The sequence below is a fragment of the Anabrus simplex genome, chromosome 1 (genome assembly GCF_040414725.1).
Source record: "Anabrus simplex isolate iqAnaSimp1 chromosome 1, ASM4041472v1, whole genome shotgun sequence".
NCBI lineage: Eukaryota > Metazoa > Arthropoda > Insecta > Orthoptera > Tettigoniidae > Anabrus > Anabrus simplex.
In genome coordinates, this window is record NC_090265.1 from 186340512 (window position 1) to 186347146 (window position 6635).

The window sequence follows — 6635 nt, forward strand, 5'->3', positions numbered from 1 at the left end:
TTAGGTACCATCCCGGCAATTGCCTGGAGGAGAACTGGGAAAGTACGGAAAACCACTTCCAGGATGGTTGAGATGGGAATCTAACCCAACTCCACTCATATCACCTCCCGAGGCTGAGTGGACCCCGTTCCAGCCCTCGTGCCAAATTGTTCAAAATCGTGGCAGAGACGGAAACGAACCAGGACCTCCGGGGGTGGCAGCTAATCACACTTACCACTACACCGCAGAGGCGGAAATATAATATGAACAGTCACGTAAAACAAGAAGCTGCTTATTACTAGACGACCTTAAAAAGGTTACCCCTGGTGGGACTCGAACCCACAATCCCCGGTTTAGGAGACCGATGCCTTATCCATTAGGCCACAGGGGCTTGCCGACACACGTCGCTCTCTAGGAGAGATGATTAATACGTAGGGCTCGTTGTCAGGTAGTAATGCGGTATGCAGGAGAGAAAAGCTGCTTTGATACAGTACAGTCGGTAAAAAAAGTTTCAACAAGGCTAAGGAATGGAAAATGGACGATCCACATATTGAAACCGTTCAATATCATGTTAATAGACATGTTGGAAAGCCTAGTAAGCTATATGTGCGGTTTTCCGCACCAATTTGTGAAGTATTTGGTCGTAAATAACATGGTGAAACATCAGGCGTACTCACGCAAGCTTTATAAGTTTCATAAGGAGGTGATTTAGAAGAAAGCATGCTAAACTTACTTTAAATTCCTTTTAGAGAATAGATGTGCTCATTGCCATGCCAGGGAACCACGATTCCACCTCAAGAAGTACATTTACTTTACTTTTATAACCTAACGAAGAGTAACGAACGCCAATTTCTATTGCTGGAATGGCTACACCTATTGCTATTGGCTGTCATAAAATGCGTTGTTACGTCATTGCCATTAATGATTAGAAGCACATAGCGTTGCCAACCCGCGAAGTAAAACACCATAAGTAAATATAACGTCCGCCTCTGTGGTGTAGTGGTTAGCGTGATTAGCTGCCACCCCCCGGAGGCCCGGGTTCGATTCCCGGCTCTGCCACGAAATTTGAAAAGTGGTACGAGGGCTGGAACGGGGTCCACTCAGCCTCGGGAGGTCAACTGAGTAGAGGTGGGTTCGATTCCCACCTCAGCCATCCTAGAAGTGGTTTTCCGTGGTTTCCCACTTCTCCTCCAGGCGAATGCCGGGATGGTACCTGACTTAAGGCCACGGCCGCTTCCTTCCCTCTTCCTTGCCTATCCCTTCCAATCTTCCCATCCCTCCACAAGGCCCCTGTTCAGCATAGCAGGTGAGGCCGCCTGGGCGAGGTACTGGTCATACTCCCCAGTTGTATCCCCGACCAGGAGTCTGAAACTCCAGGACACTGCCCTTGAGGCGGTAGAGGTGGGATCCCTCGCTAAGTCCGAGGGAAAAACCGAACCTGGAGGGTAAACAGATGATGATGATGATGATGAAGTAAATATAACGTTAATGTTAAACACAGAAGAAAACAGTTTGTAAATGGAACTAATCTTAATGTAGTGGAGGATACAGTACACTTGCAGCCTTGAAGAATTCTTGCACCCTCATTTCCAAGGGGAAAGTGGTTTTGAACAGGAATTCGGCGAGGTATACAACAAAATGATGCCTTGTCCTGCCGAAACTTGGTACCGAGTAGCTGCCGTGCTTTAGGTGCCTCCACCTGTTCTCGATATTTTGAGTGTGCACGGCCACTGCCTTCGTGATGTCCAGGCCGTATTGTAACTAGCGCGGGAAAGCAATCAGCTGATCGTTAGGGGGGAAGTTTAGCACATGAGTTAGTAGAGTTAAACATATTTTTTCGCAGTTTTATTGAAACTTTTAACGATGGCTGCATGTTCACTCAGATATATGTGAGAATGAGTCGTCATCGACTGCATTGCCGAGAAGATGGCGGCGGGTCGACATGTAGTGTTCCAAGTGCTCCGTATTTTCTTGTTGTTTATAGTGGTTAAACGCGTCACGTGTGGAAATAACAAAGTGATCTTTAATGGTGTGGTGTTCAGTGAGTGTCCTAGCGGTTCAATCCTTCAAGAGAACTTGCTAATTGTGAAAAATTGTAAAATATCGTGCTTAACATGGTGCGCCAGTGAAAATGTGTACGTGACCGCTGGTACTGGCAGTGCGCTTCAAGCGAGGCGCAGGGTTGCCAGACCACCCTCTTCAACATTTCACCTCATTCTCCTTACCATAGCTGCGTGTGGAGATGTAGAAACAAATCCAGGACCTCCGAACAGAAATGTGACTAACATAGAATGTCATATTTGCTGTTCTAAGGGCCGCATCAATCAGCTGTACGTGAAGTGTGTGTCGTGTGAAATGTCGACGCATAAGACCTGCGCGAAAATCTCTCCATCTGATTACCATAAAATTAAACGTGGCCTTTCGTCTTGGCAGTGCTGGAAGTGTTGTCTCCCGGTACCATCGGACTCGTTCTTCGAAGTTCCAGACAAAGTAAATTATGTAAATAACTCTGTAAATAGTAATGACTCAGTTACCAGTGTACAGGGCTCCCGAAACATCACCATTCTCTCATTTAATGCCCGTAGTATAATGGGTTATAGGAGACAGCAGGAGATAAGAACATCACTGGCAAGTATTGAACCATCAATCGTAAGTGTCTGTGAAACGTGGCTGAGCAGTGCTACTTATGACGGTGAAGTATTTCCACAACCATACTTGTTATTCAGGAAGGATAGAACCTGGACATCGGGAGGGGGTGTTCTCCTGGCTATACGACCAGAATTACAACCAATCCGACTTGGATACTTGGAAACTGACAGTGAAGCTCTATGGGTGGAGGTGACATGTAGGGGCAACAAATTCTTGATAGGTAGCATATATCGGGCTCCGAAATCCAAGCCCTGTATAAATGAAGGATTACTGGAATCTCTAAGACGAATGCAACTCATTCAGCACAAGTACAATGCCGTCTACCTCACAGGCGACTTTAATCTGGACATAATATGGACCCGTGATTCCGCTCCCATCCCTGGAAATCCATTGGCAGACACATTCCTAACAGCGTTCTACGATCTCTTTCTAGAACAGCTTGTTTTAGAAGCAACACGTATCACCAAAACATCCCGCTCTATATTAGATCTATTTCTCACCAATCATCCCTCCTCAGTATCTCGAGTTGAAGTCATACCCGGCTTCAGTGATCACCACGCCATTCAAGCGACTCTAGCTACCCTAGATTGCAGAAAACCTGTCAAAAACAAATCCAGGCCTCAATATAACTTCAGGAAAGCTGATTGGAAATCCCTCTCCACCTTACTACTGAATCACCTACCCACTCCAACCTCCTTATCAACCTGTGACGTAAACTCTTTGTGGCTCGCCTGGAAAAATACATTTTTCTGGTGCGTTGACCAAACTGTACCGAAATGCACTTTAAAAAGAGAGAAGAAAGCCCCGTGGATTAAGAAAGAACTCTTGAAGTTAATAAGGAAACGGAACAATCTATACAAAAAGTGGAAACAGTGCCAAACGGAACAAGCGTGGGAAAAGTACAAATCCGCACGCAAAGACACTAAGAATAGGATCAAGGAGGCTTACGATCAGTACATTCACAAGGCTTGCTCAGATACCAAAGAGCTGTGGAAGCTACTAAAAAGGAACTGTGGCAGCGCTGCACCATGCTCCTTTCAAGCTAACGGGAAATCCATCTCCACGCCCGCAGACATTGCCTCAGCCTTCAGTGACAAATTTAAAGAGAATTTCTCCCAGGCACAATCAGCTGGGGACATGTATATAACCAACACACCCGTACCACCCCTCCCTCTCACCAGCCTCTACTTCTCGGAACTTGAGGTGCTAGCAAGTTTGAAGAGGATTCGACCCCATGCGGCGAGCGGCCCTGATGAAATACCCAGTCGTATACTCCATGACTGCGCTGAGTCACTGGCACCATCTCTCTGCGAACTATTCAACCTGTCGCTTCACTGTGGATCACTACCCCAAGATTGGAAGTGTGCTGATGTAGTTCCAATTTTCTAGAAAGGGGACAAAGCACTCATTGACAACTATCGGCCAGTGTCTCTCACATCCCACGTATGTAAATGTATGGAACGACTGGTAGCCTCTAATATACGGGAATACTTCCGGGAAGGTAATCTGCTAAGTGAAAGCCAGCACGGTTTTCTTCCAGGAAGATCCTGTAATACTTTATTAACAAAGGTTATTGATGAGTGGCAGTTCTCTCTGGAGAAATCTAAAATTGTTCAGGTTGACTGCGTGGCTTTGGACTGGGCTAAAGCTTTTGATCAAATCCCTCATGAACGACTTTTGTTAAAATTAAGACAGATGAATGTTAGGGGAAGTGTACTGGCATGGTTGCGGTCATTTCTCGAGGGACGAACACAACGTGTTGTGTTTGATGGAGTTCGATCATCGACCGTTAAAGTAACCTCAGGAGTATGTCAAGGCACCGTCCTTGGACCTTTATTATTTAATGCATTTGTCTCTGATTTACCTAAATGTGTGACCTCAACCATAGCTCAGTACGCTGATGACACAGTATTGTACAGGGATATACAATGCGCAGAGGATTGCCTGAGGTTACAGTCGGACTTGGACACTATAGCGGTGTGGTGTTACGTCAACGGTCTCAACATTAATGCTGGCAAATGTAAATATATTAGGTTAAGTAGGTCTCGACACCCAGTAGAATGTATATATAACATTAATAATGTACATATTGTGCGAGTTAAAACTATGCATTTGTTAGGAATAACCATTTCTGAACAACTAAAATGGAACGCACAAACAGAGGAAGTGAGATGCAAAGCTGCCAGGGTGCTCGGTTTTATGCATAGAAGCCTCCGTGGTTGCAAGTCAAATGCTATACGGACGGCTTACCTGACACTAGTGAGACCTATACTAACGTATGGTCTACCTGCTTGGCACCCTACTACTGCAGCTAACCTTCACAAACTAGAAGGAATCCAACGTCGCGCTGAACGACTAATTAACAAGAACAGCTGCCCGTCTTCCCTCCTTGTGTAAACAAAGCGACATCACCTTCTTACACAAATCCCTCACAGGGGCCATTCACCTTTCACCATTCCCTCGGCTCTCCTTATCTTACAGCTCCGTCCGTAGAGGCAAAGGGGTGTGTCTTATACCCCCCTTTGCGCGAACTGAGTCCTACAGACTAGGTTTCTTTGCTCGTTCAGCGTGGCTTTGGAACGATCTACCCGCCGACATTAAATGCAGAAATGTAAATATAGTTAAATGTTATGTTAAGAAGCACATACGGTGAGAAAATGCATGTGAACATGTGGAAGAATGAATGAGGGAGTGAAAGGTTGTATAAATGAGAAATATGTATATATTAGGCTATACTTTGTTACTTTACCTGTAAATAGTGTATATGACGGTTTTACTTTAGGATTTAGGTAATTATTTCAAAGGTCAGGGGGCACAACGTGTAGGGGGCTTGTCCTTTTCCCCTGACCTTCCATAGATGCTGTAAAGGTTTATGGTAAATAAATAATGAATGAATGAATGAATTAGTGAAGAAAACTTAGTGTGAGCGTGTATTTATGTGAAGCTATAGGTTAAAAAGATCGTTCTTCGGTGTTTTAATTTTGTAGTTTATTTGTGTAAAGTTATATTTATAGTGTAAAATTAATTGAGTTTCTGCATTCTGTGTTTTATTATTAACCACGAATTGTATATACTTCAATTAAGATGATCAGTGAGGGAAATCACCATGCCTTAGAGTTGCTATGTGCCTAGCTGCAAAGCCAATTATAAACAAGGAGAGTACACTCCGGTATTTGTGTTTCCTTTTGATGAAGAACTAGTTTAGTTATGGAAGAAGGCTATTCCCAGGGAGAATTTAATAGTTAATCAAAACACAGTTGTGTGTATCAAGCACTTTCCTGAAAATCACATCCTGAGAGAAATAAGAGTGTCACGTCCAGATGGTGAGGTAATTTTTTTTATTATGTCATAAACATGGGTCCCATTAAGTAGGTCCTGTATTTTTATGTAATCAGACCTATGGCTTATCTGAATTCGGTGTATTTGAAAATGCAAGTCTTATTTATGAGTATCACCGAGCTCGATAGCTGCAGTCGCTTAAGTGCGGCCAGTATCCAGTAGTCGGGAGACAGTGGGTTCGAACCCCACTGTCGGCAGCCCTGAAGATGGTTTTCCGTGGTTCCCCATTTTCACGCCAGGCAAATACTGGGGCTGTACCTTAATTAAGGCCACGGCCACTTCCTTCCCATTCCTAGACCTTTCCTGTTCTATCGTCGCCGTAAGACCTATCTGTGTCGGCGCGACGAGAAGCAAATAGCAACAAAAAAAAAAGAGTATCAAACAGCAGTGTGATTTATGTAAATTTTATCTTCTGACAGATTCAGATCTTATATATGAATTATCTCCAGAAGTAAGATATCTGAATTTCCTAAATCGAGGGGGCTTAAAGTATCCATCAGACATGTCAATAGAACTTAGAATTGAGGTGTACAAAGTATTTTGTGTGTTAGTGTCAGATACATATAAGATGGTATTTCTAAATTCAGACAATCCTAAGTGTGTCACAAAATCCTTGGCTTTGGAGTCAATGCAGTTGGCAGATTCCCTAGTCATTTGTGACTGCGGGA

The 6635-nt window shown here is 44.1% G+C and overlaps 1 non-coding gene across 1 annotated transcript; it reads right to left on the bottom strand.

The window, feature by feature from the left end:
• Positions 1-297: 297 nt before the first annotated feature.
• Positions 298-370, bottom strand: TRNAR-CCU (transfer RNA arginine (anticodon CCU)). The gene has a single exon. It is a non-coding gene; the product is annotated as a tRNA-Arg (tRNA).
• Positions 371-6635: the final 6265 nt, after the last annotated feature.